An 11,484-nucleotide genomic window follows, 5' to 3' on the forward strand; every position below is an offset into this window, starting at 1 on the left:
CACCAAAGCGTCTGTAGTCCAACGGTTAGGATAATTGCCTTCCAAGCAATAGACCCGGGTTCGACTCCCGGCAGACGCACAGATTGAGCACCCGAGCTCCTGAAATGGGTAGGCCCTTACTCGCATGTTTGTTCCAATCAGTTGCGTGGCACAACAATTAGCGGAGGACGAAATTACCCTTGTCTAAGTCATAGATTAGCGGCAATAAATCATTTAGGGTAGGAAAAGAAGAGATACACACATTCAGGAGAAAGATAGTTTCCTTTTGTTTCTCTACAAGGAGAGATACTTTCCTTTCTCTGGAGGGCCAAGATCGGAATTACGAGGAATTAGAACAAATGCTCCTTACTCCTTGTTTTTTCATTACTCTGCGTCTGAGTTTTTTCTTTTTCTTTCAATTGCTCTGCACGCTAGTATTTTCTTCGTTTCGTTCCAAGTTTGCCCTTGCCTTTTTGTCTTTCAATGCAGGCAATGCTTGTACTACTAGCCAACCCGTTGCATGGCACAAGAATTAGTGGAGCAGATAGTGCGTATGTATAAGCGGGCAAGCAGCCAATGCTTGTACTACTAGCCAACTCGTCGCGTGGCACAATAATTAGCGGAGCAGATAGTGTGCATGCATGAGCGGGCAATGCTTGTACTACTAGCCAATCAATTGCGTGGCACAACAATTAGCGGAGCAGATAGTGTGCATGCATGAGCGGGCAAGCAGCCAATGCTTGTACTACTAGCCAACCAGTTGCATGCATGAGCGGCAGACGCATTTACCGTTATATGGTAGGTCCTTACTCTTGTTTTTTCATTCCTTTGCGTCTGAGTTTTTTCTCTTTTTTTTCAATTGCTTTGCACGCTAGTATTTTCTTCGTTTCGTTCCAAGTTTGCCCTTGCCTTTTTGTCTTTCAATGCAGGTAATGCTTGTACTATTAGTCAACCCGTTGCGTGGCACAAGAATTAGTGGAGCAGGTAGTGCGCATGCATGCGCATACATGAGCGGGCAAGCAGCCAATGCTTTTACTACTAGCCAACCAGTTGCATGCATTAGCGGCAAACACATTTACCTTATATGGTAGGTCCTTACTCCCTTGTTTTTTCATTACTCTGCGTCTGAGTTTTTTCTTTTTTTCCAATTGCTCTACACGCTAGTATTTTCTTCGTTTCGTTCCAAGTTTGCCCTTATCTTTTTTGTCTTTCAATGCAGGCAATGCTTGTACTACTAGTCAACCCGTTGTGTGGCACAAGAATTAGTGGAGCAGGTAGTGCGCATGTATGAGCGGGCAAGCAGCCAATGCTTGTACTACTAGCCAACCCGTTACGTGGCACAACAATTAGCGGAGTGGATAGTGTGCATGCATGAGCGGGCAAGCAGCCAATGCTTGTACTGCTAGCCAACCAGTTGCATGCATCAGCGGCAGACGCATTTACCATTATATGGCTTTTTCTCCTCGGGATATCCCCTAGACCCGGGTTCGACTCCCGGCAGACACACAGATTGAGCACCCAATCTCCTAAAATGGTAGGTCCTTACTCCCTTGTTTCTTCATTACTCTGCGTCTGAGTTTTTCCTTTTTTCCAATTGCTCTTCATGCTAGTATTTTCTTCATTTCGTACCAAGTTTGCTCTTGCCTTTTTGTCTTTCAATGCAGGCAATGCTTGTACTACTAGCCAACTCGTTGCGTGGAACAAAAATTAGTGGAGCAGGTAGGCGCATGTATGAGCGGGCAAACAACAAATGCTTGTACTACTAGCCAATCAGTTGCGTGGCACAACAATTAGCGGAGCAGATAGTGTGCATGCATGAGCGGGCAAGCAGCTAATGCTTGTCTACTAGCCAACCAGTTGCATGCATGAGCGGTAGACGCATTTACCGTTATATGGTTTTTTTCTCTCCGCGACATCCCCTAGAGTCGAACAGGTGCGCAGCTTCCACGAGTTTGCTGCATTTTTTCTCATGACACCCCAAGCTCAGACAACGGTAGGTCCGTAAGCGAAAATCCGTACTACTCCCACTGTTTTTCATTACTCTGTCTAAGTTTTTCCCTTTTTTCAATTGCTCTGCACGCTAGTATTTTCTTCGTTCCAAGTTTGCCCTTGCCTTTTTGTCTTTCGATGCAGCCAATGCTTGTACTACTAGCCAACCCGTTGCGTGGCACAAGAATTAGTGGAGCAGGTAGTGCGCATGCCTGAGCGGGCAAGCAGCCAATGCTTGTACTACTAGTCAACCAGTTGTGTGGCACAACAATTATGGAGCAGATAGTGCACATGCATGAGCGGGCAAGCAACCAATGTTTGTACTACTAGCCAACCAGTTGCATGCATGAGCGGCAGACGCATTTACCGTTATATGGTTTTTTCTCTTCGAGACATCCCCTAGAGTCGGACAGGTGCGCAGCTTCCACGAGTTTGCTGCATTTTTTTTCTCATGACACCCCAAGCTCAGACAACGGCAGGTCCATAAGCGAAAAATCCATATTACTCCCTCTATTTTTCATTACTTCGCGTCTAAGTTTTTCTTTTTTTTCAATTTCTCTGCAAGCTAGTATTTTCTTCGTTTCGTTCCAAGTTTGCCCCTGCCTTTTTGTCTTTCAATGCACCCAATGCTTGTACTACTAGCCAACCCGTTACGTGGCACAAGAATTAGTGGAGCAGGTAGTGTGCATGCATAAGCGGGCAAGCAGCCAATGCTTGTACTACTAGCCAGCCAGTTGTGTGGCACAACAATTAGTGGAGCAGGTAGTGCGCATGCATGAGCGGGCAAGCAGCCAATTGTTGTACTACTAGCCAACCCGTTGCGTGGCACAACAATTAGCGAAGCAGGTAGTGCACATGCATGAGTGGCAAGCAGCCAGTGCTTGTACTACTAGCCACTAGCCAACCAATTGCGTGGCACAACAATTAGTGGAGCAGGTAGTGTGCATGCATGAGCAGGCAACCAGTTGCAGACGCATTTACAGTTATATGGTTTTTTCTCTCCGGGACATCCCCTAGAGTCAGACAAGTGCGCAGCTTCCACGAGTTTGTTGCATTTTTTTCCTTAGGATACCCCAAGCTCAGACAACGGTAGGTCCGTAAGCGAAAAATCCGTACTACTCCCTCTGTTTTTCATTACTCCGCGTCTAAGTTTTTCCAATTTTTTCCAATTACTCTGCACGCTAGTATTTTCTTCGTTTCATTCCAAGTTTGCCCCTGCCTTTTTGTCTTTTAATGCAGTCAATGCTTGTACTACTAGCCAACCCGTTGCGTAGCACAAGCACAAGAATTAGTGGAGCAGGTAGTGCGCATGCATGAGCGGGCAAGCAGCCAATGCTTATACTACTAGCCAATCAGTTGTGTGGCACAACAATTAGTGGAGCAGGTAGTGCGCATGCATGAGCGGGCAAGCAGCCAGTGCTTGTACTACTAGCCAACCCGTTGCGTGGCACAACAATTAGCAGAGCAGGTAGTGTGCATCCATGAGCGGACAAGCTGCATGCAAGGCACCCGAGCAGCACAGGCCAATCAGGCACATGCACTTGCTTACAGTACGTCGGTTCCAGTGTGCAATTAACAATGAAGTAGGGGTATCTTTTTTTCTTTTTCCTGTCAAAAAAACAGTGAAGTAGGGGTAAGACGGTCCAAGAAAAACTAAACGGTGCACTCCTTGGTATTTGGGTCACAAGTTATGCATAGAAAAAAGAACAACGAAGCAAGTACTATATAATCCCATTATCCAAGCTGTTTGTCTACACTGGGATCAAACCACAGAGCTAAATATTGTGTTGTATTGAAGTTCCTTCCATCATTATTGAACAGTGCACAGCTTCTTGTGTGTTACCCTTTATAGCTAGAGCCCACAGTGGTCTTCTACGGTCTTTGCGTTCGCATTTTTTCCTGGACCGCTTTATTCCCCATTGAGCGTACCATGCCCCAACCCGTAAACACTGAACTCCTTTCTCTAATCCCTTGTCCTCACGCGTACACTACAGGAAGTACCAAAAAGCTTTGCCATCTCGAACATCAACATGAATTTATCGAAGTAGTAAGCACAACTTGCACAAGTATAGCATAGGAATGAACTGAAGCTTAGCACCACGGATGCACGTCACTGAACTAACAGCAATATATGACACTACATATGTGCACACACCACGCAACAATTCAGCTGATGGCTCATAGTATTCCTATTTTCGAAACATCTAATTTCAGTTGCTACTTCCATCATCTAAATAAGGACTCTGATGAGGACATCAATACCGCTGTTACACCCACAGCCCTTGATGCTATACATACTGGACCAATTACTAGAGCTTGCGCACACCAATTAAATTACCAGGTACTTTTGTTTCTCGGTAATGATTTTATTGTTCATGAGAATATGATGTTGCCTAAATTGGATACATTTGTCTTGCTTACAAATGAAGGGCCTAGCTTGGACAAGAAGGATGAACATTGGAGCAAGATCAAGCATGGAGATGATGGCATGCGCAAGCGGAACAAAAATGGAGTTACAAGTGATGATTTCAGGACTTTGAAGCGGTGCATGAAGGCTTGGACAAAATATACAAGATTCCACTTAATAAATTTCATTCAGAGGATATTATAGGTGTTGTGTCACCTTATTATTGGGTCAGGTGTCGTGGGAACGAGTCTGACAGTAAGAGTAGGGGGTACATAGGAGAGGGCGGTGTCCTAGCTACGGCGAGGTTGTACGCACAGATTTACGAGTTCAGGCCCCTCTCGGAGGAGGTAACAGCCCTACGTCTTGGTGTCACGGAGGCTTTTCGATTGGATGTGCGCAATAGTTACCGGGGGTGTGAACCCTTGTGTTAGAGAGGAGGGGTGGCTTAATAGAGTGTGCTTGGCCCCTCGCAGCCTTCAGTTACACAAGGGTTCAATGAGAGTTATGTCCTGAACATTACTGGTAACACCCGCAATAAATGGTCTTTATGACGACGGAGTGAATGCCTAACCATTGCCATCCTGGGGTGACTTTAGGCCTTTTGTACTCCGAGTGGGTTCTTGTATGGTCGAGTGAAGTTATCATGGTCAAGTGGAATCTTTCGTCGAGTGGATTGCACTTCAGGACGATTTCAGTCGGTATCTTCTGTGGAACCTTGTAGGCCTTTGACTCCAGGGTAGTGTCCTTGGGTAGGGCATCTAGGTCAGGTCTAAGACCCTACCCTAAGTACATGTCATCGTCATTAGCCCCCGAGTGGATTGAGGACCAAGTGAAGAAGGGTTAAAGCTGGTTCCGACCCGATTCAATGTCTCAGAGACATTTCCTCAGGGGCCTGAAAGCATGTTGGTACTTTAACTCTTCGTCAGTCGCCTTTAGCGATTCTTGCTTTTGGAATTTCCGAGTGAACGATGTTGCATATCTTCGAGTAGATTGGAATGGGATATCTTTGGTGCGATCGACTGCTCTGCGGTTCTCAGATCTCGTGGGATTCGAAATTTGGAGAAGCGCGCAGGACGGGACACGACGCGGTAAGCGGGGCAGGTGGATAGGTACTCCTCGATCCTCACGCTACCTTTTTTCCACGTATCGGGTTGGCGTCTGTTACGGGATGCGCCAGGATCACACGGGCCCACGGGTTAGCCACTCGAAAGTGAAGCCATAAAAGGCATTGTTGCCGTGCGTGGTACTGTGCTCCCCATTCGCTCCTTTCCTCTCTGCTTCTTCGCTTTGTCTCCTCCATCACTCCACCCCTCTGCCCACTCCTCTCGAGTTGCGCATCAATGGCTAAGGACAAGATCGTGGACCTGGAGCGCACTAAGAAGGCAACAACCAAAGGCAAGAAGGCGGCAAAGGGGTCGACGTCGCGGTCCGGTCTGCCGCCTGGTTGGATCCAGGGAGACTGGATCCGCTCCACCGTCGTGGAGGAAGATCTGGAGAACCTCGCTTCCGACAGCCTGATTGCACATGGATCCTGGAGGTTGCCGGAGGGGGAGATCAAACCCGAGCCGCGCGAGGTGAGCGTGTTCTCCTCACTACTCACATCGACCGAGGTTTCTCTTTGCCTACTGAAGGAGTCCTGGATTAGGGGGTGTCCGGATAGCCGAACTATCACCTTTGGTCGGACTCCTGGACTATGAAGGTACAAGATTGAAGACTTCGTCCCGTGTCCGGATGGGACTTTCCTTGGCGTGGAAGGCAAGCTTGGCGATCCGGATATGTAGATCTCCTACCATTGTAACCGACTCTATGTAATCCTAACCCTCTTCGGTGCCTATATAAACCGGAGGGCTTTAGTCCGTAGGACGAACAACAATCATACCATAGGCTAGCTTCTAGGGTTTAGCCTCTCTGATCTCGTGGTAGATCTACTCTTGTACTACCCATATCATCAATATTAATCAAGCAGGAGTAGGGTTTTACCTCCATCGAGAGGGCCCGAACCTGGGTAAAAACATCGTGTCCCTTGTCTCCTGTTACCATTCGCCCAGACGCACAGTTCGGGACCCCCTACCCGAGATCCGCCGGTTTTGACACCGACATTGGTGCTTTCATTGAGAGTTCCTCTGTGTCGCCTGTTGGGGAACGTAGTAATTTCAAAAAAATTCCTACGCACACGCAAGATCATGATGATGCATAGCAACGAGCGGGGAGAGTGTGTCCACGTACCCTCATAGACCGAAAGCGGAAGCGTTAGAACAACGCGGTTGATGTAGTCGTACGTCTTCACGGCCCGACCGATCAAGCACCAAAACTACGGCATCTCCGAGTTCTAGCACACGTTCAGCTCGATGACGTCCCTCGAACTCCGATCCAGCCGAGTGTCGAGGGAGAGTTCTGTCAGCACGACGGCGTGGTGACGATCTTGATGTTCTACCGCCGCAGGGCTTCGCCTAAGCACCGCTACAATATTATCGAGGAGGACTATGGTGGAGGGGGGCACCGCACACGGCTAAGAGATCCAAGGGATCAATTATTGTTCTGCCTAGAGGTGCCCCCCTGCCCCCGTATATAAAGGAGTCAGGGGGAGGGGGTCGGCCGACCAGGAGGGGCGCGCCAGGAGGAGTCCTCCTCCCACCGAGAGTAGGACTCCCCCCTTCCTTGTTGGAGTAGGACAGAAGGAAAGAGGGGGAGAGGAGGAAGGAAAAGGGGGCTACACCCCTTGTCCAATTCGGACCAGAGGGGGGCTGCGCGCCTCCTTCCTTTCGGCCTCTCTCCTCTATTCCCGTATGGCCCAATAAGGCTCATATACTTCCCGGCGAATTCCCGTAACTCTCCGGTACTCCGAAAAATACCCGAATCACTCGGAACCTTTCCGAAGTCCGAATATAGTCGTCCAATATATTGATCTTTACGTCTCGACCATTTAGAGACTCCTCGTCATGTCCGCGATCTCATCCGGAACTCCGAACTCCTTCGGTACATCAAAACTCATAAACTCATAATATAACTGTCATCGAAACCTTAAGCGTGCGGACCCTACGGGTTCGAGAACAATGTAGACATGACCGAGACACGTCTCCGGTCAATAACCAATAGCGGAACCTGGATGCTCATATTGGCTCCCACATATTCTACGAAGATCTTTATCAGTCAAACCGCATAACAACATACGTTGTTCCCTTTGTCATCGGTATGTTACTTGCCCGAGATTCGATCGTCGGTATCTCAATACCTAGTTCAATCTCGTTACCGGCAAGTCTCTTTACTCGTTCCGTAATACATCATCCCGCAACTAACTCATTAGTTTCAATGCTTGCAAGGCTTAAGTGATGTGTATTACCGAGAGGGCCCAGAGATACCTCTCCGACAATCGGAGTGACAAATCCTAATCTCGAAATATGCCAACCCAACATGTACCTTCGGAGACACCTGTAGAGCACCTTTATAATCACCCAGTTACATTGTGACGTTTGGTAGCATACAAAGTGTTCCTCCGGTAACGAGAGTTGCATAATCTCATAGTCATAGGAACATGTATAAGTCATGAAGAAAGCAATAACAACATACTAAACCATCAAGTGCTAAGCTAACGGAATGGGTCAAGTCAATCACATCATTCTCTTAATGATGTGAATAAAATGACAACTCTTTTGTGCATGGTTAGGAAACATAACCATCTTTGGTTAATGAGCTAGTCAAGTAGAGGCATACTAGTGACACTCTGTTTGTCTATGTATTCACACATGTATCATATTTCCGGTTGATACAATTCTAGCATGAATAATAAACATTTATCATGATATAAGGAAATAAATAATAACTTTATTATTGCCTCTAGGGCATATTTCCTTCAGTCTCCCACTTGCACTAGAGTTAATAATCTAGTTCACATCGCCATGTGATTTAACACCAATATTCACATCTGTATGTGATTAATACCCATACTTCACATCGTCATGTGACCAACACCCAAAGGGTTTACTAGAGTCAATAATCTAGTTCACATCGCTATGTGATTAACACCCAAAGAGTACCAAGGTATGATCATGTTTTGCTCATGAGAGAAGTTTAATCAATGGGCCTGTCACATTCAGAGCCGTATGTATTTTGCAAATATTCTATGTCTACAATGCTATGCACGGAGCTACTCTAGCTAATTGCTCCCACTTTCAATATGTATCCAGATTGAGACTTAGAGTCATCTGGATCGGTGTAAAAGCTTGCACCGATGTAACTCTTTACGACGGGCTCTTTTTATCACCTCCATAATCGAGAAACATCTCCTTAGTCCTCACTAAGGATATTCTTGACCGTTGTCCAGTGATCTACTCTTAGATCAAAATTGTATTCCTTTGCCAAACTCAGAGCAAGGTATACAATAGGTCTGGTACACAGCATAGCATACTTTATAGAACCTATGACTGAGGCATAGGTAATGACTTTTCATTCTCTTTCTATTTTCTGCCATGATCGGGTTTTGAGTCTTACTCAACTTCACACCTTTGCATCACAGGCAAGAACTCTTTCTTTGACTGTTCCATTTTGAACTACTTCAAAATCTTGTCAAGGTATGTACTTCATTGAAAAATCTTATCAAGCGTCTTGATCTATCTCTATAGATCTTGATGCTCAATGTGTAAGCAGCTTCACTGGGGTCTTTCTTTGAAAAACTCCTTTCAAACACTTCTTTATGCTTTCTAGAAAATTCTACATCATTTCCGATCAACAATATGTCATTCACATATACTTATCAGAAAGGCTGTAGTTCTCCCACTCAGTTTCTTGTAAATACAGGCCTTTCCAAAAGTCTGTATAAAACCATATGCCTTGATCAACTCATCAAAGCGTATATTCCAACTCCGAGATACTTGCACCAGTCCATCGATGGATCGCTGGAGCTTGCACATTTTGTTAGCACCTTTCGGATCGACAAAACCTTCTGGTTGCATCATATACAACTCTTCTTCCAGAAATCCATTCAGGAACACAGTTTTGATATCCATTTGCCAGATTTCATAAAATGTTGCAATTGCTAACATGATTCGGACAGACTTAAGCATCGTTACGAGTGAGAAAATCTCATCATATTCAACACCTTGAACTTGTCGAAAACCTTTCGCAACAAGTCGAGCTTTGTAGATAGTAACACTACTATCAGTGTCCGTATTCCTCTTGAAGATCCATTTATTTAACATGGCTTGCTGATCATCGAGCAAGTCAACCAAAGTCCATACTTTGTTCTCATACATGGATCCTATCTCAGATTTTATGGCCTCAAGCCATTTCGCAGAATCTGGGCTCATCATCGCTTCCTCATAATTCGTAGGTTCATCATGGTCTAGTAACATGACTTCCAGCACAGGATTACCGTACCACTCTGGTGCGGATCTTACTCTGGAAGACCTACGAGGTTCGGTAGTAACTTGATCTGAAGTTTCATGATCATCATCATTAGCTTCCTCACTAATTGGTGTAGGAATCACTGGAACCGATTTCTGTGATTAACTACTTTCCAATTCGGGAGAAGGTACAATTACCTTATCAAGCTCTACTTTCCTCCCACTCACTTCTTTCGAGAGAAACTCCTTCTCTAGAAAAAGGATCCATTTTAGCAACGAATATCTTGCTTTTGGATCTGTGATAGAAGGTGTACCGAACTGTTTCATTTGGGTATTCTATGAAGACGCACTTCTTCGATTTAGGTTCGAGCTTATCAGGTTGAAACTTTTTCACATAAGCATCGCAGCCCCAAACTTTAACAAACGACAACTTTGGTTTCTTGCCAAACCACAGTTCATAAGTCGCCGTCTCAATGGATTTCGATGGTGCCCTATTTAAAGTGAATGCATCTGTCTCTAATGCATAACCCCAAAATGATAGTGGTAAACCGATAAGAGGCATCATAGGTCACACAATATCTAATAAAGTGCGGTTACGACGTTCGGACACACTGTTACACTGTGGTGTTCCAGGTGGCATGAGTTTGTGAAACTATTCCACATCATTTCAACTGAAGGCCAAACTCGTAACTCAAATATTCATCTCCACGATCAGATCGCAGAAACTTTATTTTCTTGTTACGATGATTTTCCACTTCACTCTGAAATCCTTTGAACTTTTCAAATGTTTCAGACATGTGTTACATTAAGTAGATATACTCATATATGCTCAAATCATCTTGTGAAGGTCAGAAAATAACGATACTCGCCACGAGCATCAATACTCATTGGACCGCATACATCAGTATGTATTATTTCCAATAAGTCACTAGCTCGTTCCATTGTTCCGAAGAATGGAGTTTTAGTCATCTTGCCCAAAAGGCACGGTTCGCAAGTATCAAATGATTCATAACCAAGTGGTTCCAAAAATCCATCTTTATGGAGTTTCTTCATGCACTTTACACCGATATGACCCAAACGGCAGTGCCACAAATAAGTTGCAATATCATTATCAACTTTGCATCTTTTGGCACCAATATTATGAATATGTGTATCACTACGATCGAGATCCAACAAACTATTTTCATTGCGTGTATGACCATCGAAGGTTTTATTCATGTAAACAGAACAACAATTATTCTCTGATTTGAAATGAATAACCGTATTGCAATAAACATGATCAAATCATATTCATGCTCAACGCAAACGCCAAATAACATTTATTTAGGTTCAACACTAATCCCGAAAGTATAGGGAGAGTGTGATGATGATCATATCAATCTTGGAACTACTTCCAACACACATCATCACTTCACCCTCAACTAGTCTTTGTTTATTCTGTAACTCCTGTTTCGAGTTACTAATCTTAGCAACCGAATAAGTATCAAATACTCAGGGGCTACTATAAGCACTAGTAAAGTACACATAAATAACATGTATATCAAATATACCCTTGTTCACTTTGCCATCCTTCTTATCCACCAAATATCCAGGGCATTTCCGCTTCTAGTGACCATTTCCTTTGCAGTATAATCACTCAGTTTCAGGCTTTGGTCCAGCTTTGGGCTTCTTCGCGGGAGTGACAACTTGCTTGCCATTCTACTTGAAGTTCCCTTTCTTTTCCTTTGCCCTTTTCTTGAAACTAGTGATCTTGTTAATCATCAACACTTT

General features: G+C 44.9%; 1 non-coding gene across 1 annotated transcript; it reads left to right on the forward strand.

Annotated features, from left to right (window-relative positions):
• The first annotated feature begins 7 nt into the window (after positions 1–7).
• TRNAG-UCC (transfer RNA glycine (anticodon UCC)) lies at positions 8–79 on the forward strand. The gene has a single exon. It is a non-coding gene; the product is annotated as a tRNA-Gly (tRNA).
• Positions 80–11,484: the final 11,405 nt, after the last annotated feature.

Source organism: Triticum aestivum, chromosome 2B, assembly GCF_018294505.1.
Source record: "Triticum aestivum cultivar Chinese Spring chromosome 2B, IWGSC CS RefSeq v2.1, whole genome shotgun sequence".
In the NCBI taxonomy this organism is placed as follows: Eukaryota; Viridiplantae; Streptophyta; class Magnoliopsida; order Poales; family Poaceae; genus Triticum; species Triticum aestivum.